Here is a 16,207-nt window from a genome sequence, read left to right as displayed (position 1 = left end):
CTAGAAATTTTTATTAGCTCCACTTTATAGATGGGGAAAAACCAACGCATGGAGAGGCCAAATGATTTGCCCAAGGTCACAGAGCTAATAAATGGAAGAGCTCAATTTGAACCCAAGTAATATGACTTTAACACAGTAATATACTACCTTGCCACAAAGACTTAATTCACTGGACAAATGTTTATTCAATGAGGCCACTAAAGATAAAAGCTAAGAATTCAGGCCTGTGTTGTGGCAAAGCTTATTTTCTATATTTTTCCTAGGACCATTCAGATTTAGGTCTCCATTATCCTGAACTGGGATTTTTTTTTTGCATTTTATTTTATTTTTTATTTAAAAAATAAAATTTTAATTTATTTTTTAGTTGTTTGATTTTTTAAATTTTATTTATTTTTTATTGAATCACCATGTGGAAAGTTACAAAGTTCTCAGGTTTATGTCTCAGTTATACAATGCTCAAACACCCATCCCTTCACCTGTGCCCATATTCCACCACCAAAGACCCCAGTATAGCTCCCACCCCCCGTCCCCCACCCCCATCCCTGCTTGCTTAGTTGATAAATTTCACTTCATTTTCACTTTACCTTGATTACATTCCATATTTCAACACAACATTCACTATTGTTGGAGTTTTCCCCCAAGAAACAGCCCTACTGCCAATGCAGCATTTGATAATTAGTTTTCCATTGCTGAAACTGGAGAGATATGAAGTCCCGTTGTTTCAAGTACATAGAGTTTTCCCCCCTCCTTCTCACGCTACCAAGTTCGTGCCTGCTTAATGAATAGTCCTCATATTATGGCTGACACCATGCCGCCCTACGAGAAAAAAGGATATTTCCAGTCCTCGGCCGGCGTGGGGCTATGGCTTAGTTCAGTCTAGAGACATGGTTGCAACTAGTTTCTGGAACCGGAAGTAGTCTAGTTAGGCTCCGGATTCTGGTTGATCAGCAACATCGCGGCCACTCAAAAGTGTGGCCACCTGGGTCTTGGTGGAGCATGCGCTGGTATCAGCCCGAGATTTCCCAAGCGTCCCGCTGTTCCAAGTATATAGTTTGTTTTTTTTTCCCCCTCCCATTCCCGCGCCTCTAAGTTCATGCCTGCTTAATAGACTTCATAATATGGTGGACACCACACCGCGTTTCTCCCAGAAAAGGGAAAAGAACAGAGAAAGAAGGATATTTCCTCACCTCGGCCGGTGTGGGACTTTGGCTTAGTTCACAGTCTAAAGAAATAGCTGCTACTTTGATTACCTTCAATATTTCAACAAAAAACTCGGTACTATTATTTGGAGTTTCCCCCCCACAGTAAGACCTGCTAAAAAGGAACCTTTTCACGTTGCTGACAATCAGGAGATATTAGGTCACGCGGCTGCGACAGCAGCCACGCGGTTTGGGATTTCTATATGAAGTCCAGGGAAAATTCTTTTTTTTTTTTTTTTTTTTTGCTTTTTGGGTCACACCCAGAGATGCTCAGGGATTACTCCTGGCTCTGCACTCAGGAATTACTCCTGGCAGTGCTTGGGGGACCATATGGGATGCCGGGGATCGAACCCGGGTCGGCCGCATGCAAGGCAAACGCCCTACCCGCTGTGCTATCGCTCTGGCCCCCCCCCTTTTTTTTTTTTTAAAGAAATATTTTATTGAACCACCGTGAAAACAAGAAAAAAAATACAAAGCTTTCAGGTTTAAGTCACAGTCAAATACTGATTAAACCACCATCCCTTCACCAGTGCACCCGTTCCACCACCAAGAACCTCAATACACCCCCCACCCACCCCACCCCCCATCTAAGTAGCTGATGATATTCCCATTATTCTCTCTATATATTGAGTACATTTCATATTTCCATACAGAACTCACTATTGTTGATTGGAAATTTTCCCCAACAATAGTCCAGGGAAAATTCTTTTGGTAATTGCATCACTGCAATCTTTTACTTCCCTTTTGTGTTGCTCATATGATGGAGAAGCCTGGAGAGAAGAACTGTGCCCCGATGGAGGCCCATGGGCCAGTAGCTCCGATCACACAGTTTGGAGGCATTTTGGGGGCGCTGTTCATGTCCAAAGGAGTTCAGTTGCCTCCGGGGTCGAGCTTGAGTGGCGGTAGAAAGCTATTTTATTTATTTATTTATTTATTGAAACATCATTGAAAAGTTACAAAGCTTTCAGCTTTAAATCTCAGTTATACAATGCTTGAACACCCATCCCTTCACCAGTGCACATATTCCACCACCAAGAATCACAGTATACCTCCCCCACCCCTCCACCCAGCCCGTGTAACTTAAATTTCACTTTACTTTCACTTTACTTTGATTATATTCAATATTTCAACAAAAAACTCACTATCATTGTTTGGAGTTTCTCCCCCCCCCCCAAATTTTTTTTAATTGAGTTACCGTGAGAACAGCTACAGGGCTTCTAGGATCGAGTCTCAGTCATACTATGCTCAAACACCCATCCCCTCACCAGTGCACATGTTCCACCACCAATAACCCCAGCATACCACCCCCCACTCCCCTTCTGCCTGTGTGGCAGATGATTATCACTTTACTCTTTCCTTACTTTGATTACATTCAATTTTCGACAGGAAACTCACATCATTATTTGGTGTTTTACCCCCAACAGTCAGATCTGTCGGAATGACATCATTAGATTGTATGTTTTCTATTGTTGGTAACAAGGAGCATATGATGTTGCACGGTTGCAAAAGCGGCTGCCTAGATTTGGAATTCTGGTATTAAGTCCAGAGGTATTTCTGCCAGCAGCCGCCGCATTCCAAGATTGGTTTCTGTGGCGCTAGAATCATGGCTGTTCACGCGGGGGGGCACTGGAGTGGGGTGGCGCCAGCCCAAACTCCAAGTGGTCCCGGCTACCAGAAGTCACGCCCTCGACCCACCCTCGGCGCCATCTTGCCACATTCAACAGAGAAGTGGCCAGGCATTCTGGTGAGCAACTCGGCCCAGAAAATGCTCCAGACCCGAATTGGGGCCAACAACACCGGGGAGCCGGATGGAGGAGGTGCAGCCTGCACACCTTCTCCAGATGGAGCCCTGATGACACTGAGCAGCAACTAACACGGCTCCGGGATTCGGGACTGGGACACATTCGAGCCGCGGGGGGGCACTGGAGTGGGGCGGCTCCAGCCCAAACTCCAAGTGGTCCCGGCCGCCGGAAGTCACGCCCTCGACCCACCCTCGGCGCCATCTTGCCACATTCAACAGAGAAGTGGCCAGGCATTCTGGTGAGCAACTCGGCCCGGAAAATGCTCCAGACCCGAATTGGGGCCAACAACACTGGGGAGCCGGACGGAGGAGGTGCAGCCAGCACACCTTCTCCAGATGGAGCCCTGGTGACACTGAGCAGCAACTAACATGGCTCCAGGAATCGGGACTGGGACATATCCAAGCCGCGCGGCTGCGTTAGCGACCTTTTCTAAAACCTGAAAACATACAATCTTTTAAAGGAAAACTAATTATCAAATGCTTCCTTAGTAGGGCTATCTTGTTTGGGGGTATAACTCCCACAGCAATAGTGAGTTTTGTGTTGAAATATGGAATGTAATCAAGGTGAAGAGAAAATGAAGTGAAATTCATCAGTTATACAGTTGGGGTGGGGGGGCGGGGGGTATACTGGGGATTTTGGTGGTGGAATATGGGCACTGGTGAAGGGATGGTGTTTGAATACGGTATAACTGAGACATAAACCTGAAAACTTTGTAACTTTCCACATGGTGATAAAATAAAAAAAAAAAATAAATAGAATCATGGCTGTTCAGGAGTGGAGGAGCTGTCCATTGGTGACAGCTCAGGGTCTCATTTGGGCAGGAGGCAGGGCCGGTTCTGCCTCCCCCATCAAAAGATTTCCCATGCATCCCGTCCCATCACTGCAAACTCCTACCTCTCTGTCCAATTGGTTCTGAACAGTGGCAGTCGCCATGCTGTGATGGGGGGAGAAGGCTGAAGGACAGAAACCCTACCCCTCCGGGGGCTGCACGGGGCCATAGCTTAGTTCAGAGTCCAGGAGTATATCTGCCAGCAGCTGCTGCATTCTGAGATTGGTTTATGTTCCTCTGGGATAATGGATGCCCAGGAGTGGTGGAGCCATTCCAGAGCATATATTTTGTATATCAGGAAAGGTTTGGAGATGTCCAGTCCCGAATACTGGAGTCGTGTTAGTAGAAGCTCAGGTCACCGGGGCTTCATCTGGAGAAGGCATGCTGGCTGTACCTTCTCTGTCTGGCACCCCAGTGCTGTTGGCCTGGTCTGGGGTCCGGAGCATTCTCCAGCTTGCAGTGCTGCCGGAATGGCCCGGGAATCTTCACTGCTGATTGTGACAAGATGGCGCCGAGGGCAGGTCGAGGGTGTGACTACTGGTGGCCTTGGCAAATTGGAAACTGGGCTGGCGCTGCTTTGTTCCAGTGCCCCCGCCCCCCCCCCAGGTTTGGATATGTCCAGTCCCGCCTACTGGACATATACAAACTTCGGGGGGGGGGGCGGGGAGGCGGCACTGGAACAGAGCGGGCCAACAAAACTACTTGTGGAAAGCTTGCAACCATGAATTGGTCAGTCCTGGTCCTTATTTCTACTATCCCTGGGTATTAGTCTCATACTATTTTTTTTTAATATCCCACAACTTAGTGCAATCATACTATGTCTTTCCCTCTCCGTCTGACTCATTTCACTCAGCATGACACTCTCCATGTCCATCCATTTATAAGTAAATTTCATGACTTCATTTTTCCTAGTATTCCATTGTATAGATATACCGTAGTTTCTTTACCCAGTCATTTGTTCTTAGGCACTTGGGTTGCTTCCACATTCTGGCTATTGTAAATAATACTGCAATAAACATAGAAGTGCAGATGGCATTTCTGCAGTATGTTTGGGGGACTCTAGGTTATTTTCCCAGAAGTGATACCTGCTGGGTCTAATGGAAGCTCAATTTCTAGTTTTTTGAGGATTGTCCATATTGTTTTCCAGAAAGGCTAAACCAGTTGGTATTTCCACCAACAATGAATGAGAGTCCCTTTCTCCCCACATCCACACCAGCACTGGTTGTTCCTGTTCTTTTTAATATGCGCCAGTCTGAGTGGTGTGAGATAATGTCTTATTGCTTTGATTTCTCCCTGATGATTAGTATTTTTTCATGTGCCTTTTGAACATTTGTATTTCTTCTTTGAGGAAGTTTCTGTTCATTTCTTCTCCCCAATTTTTGATATGTTTGGATATTGTTTCTTCTAAAGTTCTACCAGTGCTTTATATATCCTTAATGATAGCTGCTTATCAAATGGGTATTGGGTAAATAATTTTTCCCATTCCACAAGCTGTCTTTGTATCGTGGGCTAAAACCATTTCTTCTGAGGTGCAGAAGCTTCTCAGTTAATGTAGTACTATTTGTTTATTTTAGCTTCTACCTGCTTGGTTCGTGGTGTTTCAGTTTTGAAGATGTCTTTAGCTTCAATGTTGTGGAGGATTATGCCTGTATTTTCCTTCACGTACCTTAGCAACATACTTTTTTTTTGATGCAAAAATTAAAATTTAATAAAATTATATACGTATTGTAAAAAAATCACAAAGGCAGCGCGCGCGCGGAAGAGGGGGAGACACGATGAGTGTTGTGTCGTTCTGTTGTCCTTCAGGGCAGCTCTCTCTCGCATGCACCATTCACGTCCGGTGTTCCTGAGCCACTGTGTATGGACCGGATCGGGACGGCTCCTCCTTGTGCTCTGCTTCTGTGTGTGCTGCTGTGCTCTCTTCTGTCTGTCTGTCCCTCTGTCTGTCTGTCTTTCTGTCTCTGGTCTCTTCCGACCTCTCTCTGTCTCTGCTTCTGTGTCTTCTCTGTTCTTCTCCTGTGTCCTCTTGTTTGTCTCCTTGTGTGTCTCCTTCTCTGTCTCTTCTGTCTTCTTCTGTCTCTCTCTGTCTTCTTCTTCTGTCTAGCAACATACTTTTATTACATGAGTAGAAGAGGAAAAATTTCTTTTCTCTTCTAAGAAAAGAAGAAAAATTTTTTCCTAAGAAAAATTTTTAAATATTCTGAAAGATTTTGAACAAAGCTTTTAGAGATAAGGCTGAATACAGTAAGTCCTATTTAAGCCAAAACAATAGAAGTAATACAGAAACTTTTAGGCTGCAGAGGAAGTGCAAAAGTCAGGAGCAACATGCTTTGCATGTGGAAGGGGGGTTTGACCCTCAGTGACAAAACATTCCCCGGGCACTGCTGGGAGTGACCCCTGAGCACAGTCCTAGGAGTACTGGTGGGTGTCACTTACAAACAAACAAACCAAAAATTTTAAAAAGCAACAGAAAAGGGGCTGGAGTGATAGCACAGCGGGTAGGGCGCTTGCCTTGCACGCGGCCGACCCGGGTTCGATTCCCAGCATCCCATATGGTCCCCTGAGCAGCGCCAGGGGTAATTCCTGAGTGCAGAGCCAGGAGTGACCCCTGTGCATCGCCGGGTGTGACCCAAAAAGAAAAAAAAAGCAACAGAAAATTGAAGAGCAGCAAGCAACAAAACTGAAAAAAAGGAAAAAAATGGTTTTTTTTTTGAAAAGGTTATAAAATTAATAAATCTCAAACAGGACTGCAAAGGAAAAAAAAGAAATGAGATAAGTTATGTATCAGAAATAAATAATTTTGGGGCTGGAGCAATAGTGCAGTGGGTAGGGCATTTGCCTTGCAAACAGCTGACCTTAATTCGATTTCCAGCATCCCATATGGTCTCTGAGCATCATCAGGAATAATTCCTGAGTGCTTAGGAGTAACCCCTGAGCATTGCTGGGTGTGACCCAGAAAGCCAAAAAATTTTTTTAAAAATCACTTTTTTGTTAGAGATCATAGCTTACAATAACATTAAAATTATTATTTTGTATAATAATTTGTATGACTGCTGCTACACCAGTCCCTCCATCAGTGTCAAGATCTCTCCCCCATTGTCCCAAGCTCTCTTCACAGCGTCCCTAACCTTAGTCTCCAAGTTCCTATTCTATTGACCATGTCTTAGGATCTGTTTCCATTGGGAATTCTATAATCCCTTTCTTTGTTTCTTTATACTCTTGAATACTAGAAAGATCATCTGTTATTTGTCATTTTCTTTCTGGCTCACATTACTTAGCATTACACCCTCCAATTCCATCCAAAAAATCTTGCAGGAAACAGCAACAATGTTTTGTTTGTTTTGGGGCCACACCCAGGCATACTCAAAAGTTAATCCTGGCTCTCTGCTCAGAAATCACTCCTGGTAGTGTTTGGGAACCATATGGAATGCTGGGGATCGAACTCAGGTCAGCTTTGAGCAAAGCAAACATCCTACTTGCTATACTACCACTCCAGTCCACCAAACAGCAAGATTTTATCTCAGAAATGAAATTAAAATATCACTATAGACCCTTTTCCAATATTAAAAGGATCATAAAGAACCACTAAAAACATAAATTTTTAAATGTAGGGGCTATGGGAGATAGTTCAAATAGAATACTTGCATTGCATGCCAGACCCTAAGTTCAATTCCTGGAACTTCATAGTCCTCTGAACATGGGGACCAGTCAGCTAGCACTATATAATATGGGACAAAAAGGAAAAAAAGAAGGGGCAAGAGTTGTAGTACATCAGGTAAGCCTTTTGCCTTTTGTGTGGCTGACCCAGGTTCTATCCACAGCATCCCATATGGTCCCCCGAGCATTACCAGGAGTAACTTCTGAGCACAAAGCCAGGAGTAACCTGAGCATCACCTGGTATGGCCCAAAACCAAAATAAGGAAAGAAATAAAATAAAATTTTTTTTGAAAGAAAAGAGATAAAACCTGAATGAGGGGCCCAGGGGTAGCTCAGTGGTCAAGTACTGAACTTGCAGATGTGCGATTAAGATTTTGATCCCAATCTGGAAAAAACCCGAATGCCCCAAAACGGATGACTGGTTGAGGAAACTTTGGTACATCTATACAATGGAATACTATGCAGCTGTTAGAAAAAAGGAAGTCAAGAATTTTGTAGTTAAGTGGATGGGCATGAAAAGTTTCATGCTGAGTGAAATGAGTCAGAAAGAGAGAGACAGACATAGAAAGACTGCACTCATCTATGGTATATAGAATATCAGAGTGGGAGACTAATACCCAAGAACTGTAGAAATAAGTACCAGGAGGTTGACCCCATGGCTTCGCGGCTGGCCTCACGTTCCGGGGAAAGGGCAACTCAGAGAAGCGATCACCAACTACATTGTAGTTGAAGGCCATGTGGGGTAAGGGAGTTGCGGGCTGAATGAGGGCTAGAGACTGAGCACAGCGGCCACTCAACACCTTTATTGCAAACCACAACAGCTAATTAGAGAGAGAGAACAGAAGGGAATGCCCTGCCACAATGGCAGGGTGGGGTGGGGGGGAGATGGGAGTGGGGAGGGTGGGAGGGACGCCGGGTTTACGGGTGGTGGAGAATGGGCACTGGTGAAGGGATGGGTTCCCGAACTTTGTATGAGGGAAGTATAAGCACAAAAGTGTATAAATCTGTAACTGTACCCTCACGGTGATTCTCTAATTAAAAATAAATAAATTATAAATAAATAAATAAATAAATAAATACATAAATAAAAATGTATGATAAAATAAACTTAAACTCAACCTTGAATTGTTACAAGTTTTATAATAATTATGTAAACAATTATGTCAAGTCAATAAGAAAAGTATTTGTAATAAAACTGTTATATTTTATTAAAATGAGAATTATTGAGAAAAAAAAAAAAGATTTTGATCCCTGGCACCACCACCACTAAGCATGATTCCCATGATACTGCTGTTTGGGATAACTAGTGCCACAACTATGTGTGTGATCTCTGTGACCACAGTGAAAGTGTGAATCCGCCGGTGAGCTCTACAATCAAGAGTGCAGTGTGATCCCCCACTCTTCCCTGTCATTGTAACAACAGGGACTGGAGGAATTTTTTTGTCATGGGTGCATGGCCCTGGCTCTGGCTTTAGTTTTAGTAGATCCAGGAAGGGACTATCAGTTTGCAATTAAAAGTGCCTGGTATAGGCTATAGCACGAAGGTTGAAATATACTTAGAATAATAAGCATATTCTAAGGAAAACTCAGTGTCAAGTTCTTGGTCCCTGCTGTACCACTGAATTCAAAACTGGTTAGGGCAATGACCAGTTGGCCTGAGTATGAATTATATTTGATCAAGCCTTGGTAGGGATCAGGATTCAAAAAGTTAGTTCCAGCAGCCACCAGGCTATCTTAGGTTAGTACAGATATAAGTAGTTGGGGTGTTTTAAGACTCAGCTGGTGATAAAGTGCCAATCCTGGGGCTAGCATGGTGCAAAGTGTGGCTGACCATGTTGAGGCAAGAGAGTACAGCAGGAAGTGGGGTGCTTTTGATAACTGATTGTACTTAAGGAGTTCCATAGGGTTCTATCTTTCTCTAGGACTATACCTTGCTTATAAGCAGTCTGATGTGGACTGATGTGGCAGAGTTAGGAGAAAGTACTCTATTTTTTTAAAAAACTTTTAAAAATTGAAACACTGTGAGATAAACCATTACAAAGCTGTTCATGATTGGATTTCAGTCATACAGTATTCCAACACCTCTCCCTCCACCAGTGTACATTTCCCAGCACCAGTTTCCTCAGGTTCCTTCCCATCACTACCACCCCCTGCCTGCTTCTATGACAGGTTCTTTTCTTTTCTCTCTCACTTTCTCTCTCTCTCTCTCTCTCTCTCTCTCTCTCTCTCTCTCTCTCCTTTTGGGCATTGTGGTTTGCAATATTGATACTGAAAGGTTATCAGAATATCTCTACCTACTTTTTTCTGTGTATGGTAAGGTGAAAATTATTTATTTAAAAATATTTTTTATTGAGGGGGCTGGAGCGATAGCACAGCGGGTAGGGCATTTGCCTTGCACGCAGCCGACCCGGGTTTGATTCCCAGCATCCCATATGATCCCCTGAGCACCACCAGGAGTAATTCCTGAGTGCATGAGCCAGAAGTAACCCCTGTGCATCGCTGGGTGTGACCCAAAAAGCAAAAAAAAAAAATTATTGAATCACTGTGAGATACAGTTACAAAGCTTTCATGTTTGAGTTTCAGTCATACAATGATCAAACAGCCATACCTCCACAAGTGCACATTTTCCACCACCAATGTCCCCAGTATCCCCCCATCCCAACCCTCCACCTGCCTCTATGGCAGACAATTTCCCTCATACTCTCTCTCTACTTTTGGGCATTATGGTTTGCAATACAGATAATGAGAGGCTATCACATTCATTTCTTTATTTACTTTGATAAGGTAGATCATACAATGATCAAATGTGTATATTCCCTTCAATGTGTATCACTTGTGTCACTTGTCATTTCATTGATCTTCGAATTGCTCAAACAGGTGCCAGTAACGTCTCCATTCATCCCTGTCGAGTGCTAGTATATCCCTTTATGCTCGCTCCAGGAACATAAAGAGCCTCAAACCGTTTGTTCAGGGTTTTCACGAAGAAGTCTGACCATCTTGTAGGTGGGCGGCCACGCGGTCTTTTGATGTCCCATGGAATCCAGTCGGTAACAGCTCTAGTCCAGTGGTCATCTCTAAATCGCATTATGTATCTGGCCCATCTGATTTTTGACGCCTTGGGAAATGAGACAGTGTCCCTGATTTTTGATTGTCGACAGAGGTTGGAACTCTGGATTCCTTCTCTCACTTGAGTGAAATGTGATATTCCAAGCATAGCTCTTTAGATTCCTCTTTGGGATACTCAAATAACGTTCTTGTCCTGTTTTCATAGGGCCCAGGTCTCTGAGGCATATGTTAGTGCAGGAAGAACAGTGGTGTCGAAAAGATGTGCTCAGAGCCGAAGGTTCTTCATCCTCTTAATCACTTCTTCGAGGCTCTTGAAGGTATTCCACACTGCTCTCTTCCTCCTGCGCAGTTCTACAGCCAAGCCGTTCCTCATGTTGAGTTCTCGAGCCAGGTACACATAGTGTTAGGGTCCGGTGTTGATAATTTCCCCCTCCGAATCCGCACAAAGAGCTCATCCAGTAATGTAATAAACAAGCGGAGTTTATTAGCCAGCTAGCTGGGGTCAAGCTTCCAGGCACACAGGCCCAAGCAAGACCTCAAACAAGAAAAAAAAATGCAAGTTTTATAGTTGATGTTTACATCTGCTTACATCCTAACCCACACGTACAAATTTTAACAAAAATGTTAGTGAAAGGGCTAGTTTCATGATCCATTCATGATTCAGAAGAAAACATACTTTCAAATAGTACAAACAAGCAGTTACAGATAGGTGATCTAGACATGTTTTCAGAACATTCTGGCAGCTACCCACCCTGCTTGTGTCTGGGTGGCTTCTATAGACAGTGAATAGTGGTTAGGAAACTATTTGCCAAGGCCAAGTTTTCAGCTCAAATGATCTTCCCTCTAAGATGGTGGGCGGGGGAGAAGCAGGAGTTTTAAGAAAAACAAAAAGGTTTAAGTAAAACAGGACATGTAGCAGGAACTGGGTATGATGGAGTCGCTCCTGCCCCGCTCTCTGTCCAACAATAGCTGCTGCATTCGGAGATGTTCATTCTGTCGAGGGCAAATGGAACGTCAGGGACTAGTTCGTTTTTCGAACATTGTCTTGGTGAGATTCAGCTGTATTCTGACCTTTCCACACTCACGGTTGAAGTCGGCCAGTATTTGTGCCGCTTGGCTAATGTTTGGTGTTATTAGAACGATGTCATCAGCAAAGCGAAGGTGGTGTCGTTGCCGACCGTCTATCTTCACTCCCATTCCTTCCCATTCCAGTCGTTGCATGACGTTCTCAGGGATGGCACTGAAGAGTTTCAGTGAAATGGTATCACCCTGCTGAACGCTCTCTTTATGTCAATGATCACATCCTTGTGGAACTGTGAGATCCTGGTGGTGAATCCGTAATACAGCTCATGGAGGATCTTGATGTAATGGTTTGAATGCCCTGTTTGGCTAGGGCGCTTCGATGACTGCTTCAGTCTCAATAGAATCAAAGGCCTTCTTTAAATCGGTGAACGTTAGACAGAGTGGTATCTTGAACTCTCACGAAACTTTGATGAGCTTGATCACCGTGTGGATATGGTTGATTGTGCTGAATCCCTTTCAGAACCTGGCTTGCTTGCATGGTTGTCCTTCATCTAGTGTTCTGCCTATTCTATTCAGGATCACTCGAGTGAACAACTTGTAGACAACAGACAACAGGCAGATTGGGTGATAGTTGCTGATGTTGTGGATGTCTCCCTTCTTGTACAACAGAACGGTCCTGCTGGTTTTCCATCGGGACGGAACCTTGCATTTGGACAGGTAGCGTGTGAAGAACCAAGTCAGTGTATTGATGAGTACTGGCGACAGATTCTTCAGGTGTTTGGGTCTGACCTTGTCTGGAACGGTGCTGTACGTACCTTTACCAATGAAATGGCGTGTCAGATTTCAGAAGGAAGGACGTTGGGAACGACATATCCATCCTGCGAAATTTGGTATGTGGGCAGGTGGATGTGGATGTCAAAGAGATTTGAGTAGAAGTCATGAATAATCCTTTTCATTGCCCTTCTGGAAGATGTGATAGATCCATCAGGTCATCGGAGGGCAGTCATCTTGGTCTTGTAGTTGGCGAAGGACAGGCGGGCATTGCGAATACTTTTCCCGGCTTCTGCCGCATTGGCCAACACTGCTGTTCTCTCTTTGATTTGTTCCTTTATCGCTTCTTTGCGTAGCTTTGCGAGCTTGGATGTTAGCTTATAATTTCCTGAGGCTTGTGCCAAACCATGTTGGCGAATGAGCTTGAGAGTTTCCAAAGACAGGTGTCTGTTTGTGGCTTTCCCATTCTCGGCATTCCTCGCGTAGTCACGGAGGTGCTGAACCTGTTGATCATATTCCTCATCGATGTTGTCAAGGATGACATCTTCCCACATTACCACAATAGTGCCAAAGAGCTCCTGGTTGGTGGTCATTCTTTGAGTTCTCTTCTTAAACTTTGCAGCCCTTTCTCCCTGCTCTGTGAAGTAGAATTTTGCACGAAGGAGATGGTGGTATGATCCCGTTTGGAATTTTGGGACAACAGGGACATCAGTAGGGCAAAACCATCAATTGATTATGATGTGGTCAATTCATTGTGGAACTGTCCACCAGCAGAGTCCCATGCCCAACGTTTAGATTTGGCCTTCTGGAACTGTGAGTTACCATGGATGGTCTTGGTCAACATGATGAACTCAGTCTCTCACCCTGTTCATTCCATTCAAGGCCATAGGTCTCAATGTGGAGTTCTTCGGGGGACCTTCCCGGTCCTATCTTGGCATTGAAATCACCGACAATGATCTTGTAGAAGGTGTGGTCTTCTTTATAGAACTTCTTCAGCTCCATGTAGAATTTCTCAATTTCTTCTTCATCGTAGTTGGATGTTGGTGCATAGATGATGAAGATAGAGATTGCCGGCAGTGAGCCACATCTATCCAAGCGTAATCATTTGATTTTGGTTGTTAGGCATTTGAATGAATCAGTGTTCATGGCCAAGTTCATATTGACAAGGACACCGACACCAGATGCTTCTATTGTCACATGTTCTGAGGAACAGTTCTTCTCCAGTGTTGAAAATGGTGTGATGTGATTGATGCCTTCTTGTCTCAGTCAGACCAATGATGTTGTACTTGATCTTCTGCGCTTACACATTCAGGTCCTCGATGGATGCTTCTGATGCCAGCGTATATGTGTTGAAAGTACAGAGAATCATTTTAATCCTTCTTCATTTTGAGTCTAGTTTGTCCCTGAGATTTTATCAGCCTCTCCTTGCTCATGCTTCTTAACGTTGCCGTATTGGGGGTTCTTTCAGCATCAGGGGAATGAGTCCCATTGTTGTTACTGTTTTTGGCATATGGAATACACCATGGGTAGCTTGCCAGGCTCTGCCTCGAGGGCGGGATACTCTTGGTAGCTTGCCGAGCTCTCTGAGAGGGATGGAGGCTTTTAGGGCGGCCTCTAATCACCCTTACAGGCGTTTCCATGGTTCACACCATATTGAATCTCATCAAATATGGTGCAATAATCATGAAAAATGGGTATTAAGTGTGGGGTCCCCCCTGCGGGCATCATCCTGTCCCGCAGGGAGGACCTTTCTTGGGGCTAAGGAGGGGACGCAACTGAATGAAGAGACGCAGAGCCAGAAGGAGGAGGAGAGAAAGAGAGAGTTTATTCACAGCAGTTACAATACTTATACCTCTTGGTGGGAGGGGGTGGTATGCATGCTTGGACCCCCATAGGAACAATAGTAAAATGCAGATCAGGCATGGGCGTTGGGCAGATCAGGCATGGGCGTTGGCTAGTGAGAGGAATGGCGAACTGATAAGATCAGTAAGGTCAGCAGTGGTGACCTTGTTACAGAAATCCCAAGTAAGCCTCCGCTTGACTAGAGGATAAAAGCCGGGCTTGTAAAATGGCTCCCTACAATTAAGTGTCTTATGTTGTGTCACGTGGCCATGAAGTGGCTGTGCGGTCCGGAAAGCAGCCTGGAGCGTGGTGGTGGCTGGGTAGTGTATATTAAAAAAAAATTCTGAGTGGCCAAGCCGCTTCCCCCACCCTTGGGAGGCCGATGACGATGGGCAGGTGAACAAGGAATGAGGGCCAGGCTGGTCGGTATTAATTGCAGTTTATTCCAATCTCCTCTCCATTCTCCTCTGATTCTCTTCTGCTTTTCTCTCTCTGAATCCTCCCAGCCCACTCTTACAGCCTAGTTTATATAGAAATCATGTAGGGTGGGAATACAAAGGTGGGGTTGAAAATTAACAGAGTAACAAAGAGAGGTAAAGCCACTCTTCCAGGAGATTAACTTGATTAATCATCTAAAGAGATTACTCCAGGGGGCTGGAGTGGTAGCACAGCAGGTGGGGCATTTGCCTTGCACTCGTCCAACCCAGGTTCAATTCCCAGCAGCCCATGTGGTCCCCTAAGCACTGCCAGGAATAGTTCCTGAGTGCAGAGCCAGGGATAGCCCCTGTGCCTCACTGGGTATGACCCAAAAAGCAGAAAATAAAAAAGAGATTACTCCAGATTACTAGGAGATCTGCTTAAGGGTGGGGTTCCATCCAAGGTGTTTTGCTTTTTTCTTTGCTCAGCTAGTAATCCACTAAAATAGTTGTAGTAAATTTACTTCTTTTTTTTTTTAAATTTACTTCTAATATTTTTAACAATGTCATTTTGTATGAGCACTGCAATATCAAGCTTAAAGTTTGGTTCTTCCGGAGGATATCTCACTATATATTCCAGACCACAGTCCTCAGGCCAGGTTAGTCTTCCTAACCCCAGCAGGGTCCTTGTCCAGTTGTTACTCTTTGGATTATGATAGAATTTGTCTATGACCATGCTCTTAAATTATAGTTAAGTATTGTGGCACTTTGGCCTGGCCCATTTTGATGCCAGGGTAGCTCACAGCTTGCCCTGGGTCCATTTAGTCTGTCAGCACCCTGCTTTTGGGGTTCTAAAAACTAAGGGCAACTGAGGTTTAAGTCGAGGAAGTAGATGTCCGGGAGTGAATATTATTCAAAGTCAATTCACTTCCAAGTTACAAAAGCATAATATAAATTGTCTTCCTGGGTTCATACAAAAAGGAAATTGCTTTAAAGTAGCACTGCACTGTAGCACTGTCATCTCGTTATTCATTAATTTGCTCAATCTGGCACCAATAAGGTCTCCATTGTGAGACTTGTGCTTTAAAGTAAACTAATGCAAAAGATGGGAAAAGAAATATTTAACTTACAATATAAGTTCAGTGTAAAAATCTTAGAAGGATTTGACCTTACAAGTTAACAGAATCTGATTAGGGGGAAAAGGTGATTAATTGTCTTATGTCATGTATTTTGGGGAGGAGAGCACATTGAAGAGGTTACAGATAAACAAAGGAATGGGAATGTCTCCAGAGTGCTAAAACCTAAGCTCCCTGTGGCAAGGGAGAAAGGACATACCAACATTATCCTAAAATGTTTAGAGCTATACTCCAACACACCACCAGTGCACATTCCCCACCACCAATATCCCAAGTATACCTCTCCTTTCCCACCCTCCCCCTGCCTCCATGGCAGAAAATTTCCCCATACTCTATACTTTTGGGCAATATGGTTTGCAATACAGATACTGAGAGGTTATCATGTTTGGTCCTTTATCTACTTTCAGCACACATCTTCCATCCCGACTGATCCCTCCTAGTGATCCCTTCTCTATTATAGCTGCCT

This window comes from Sorex araneus, chromosome X (genome assembly GCF_027595985.1).
Source record: "Sorex araneus isolate mSorAra2 chromosome X, mSorAra2.pri, whole genome shotgun sequence".
NCBI lineage: Eukaryota > Metazoa > Chordata > Mammalia > Eulipotyphla > Soricidae > Sorex > Sorex araneus.
Note: the sequence above shows the minus strand (reverse complement) of the source record.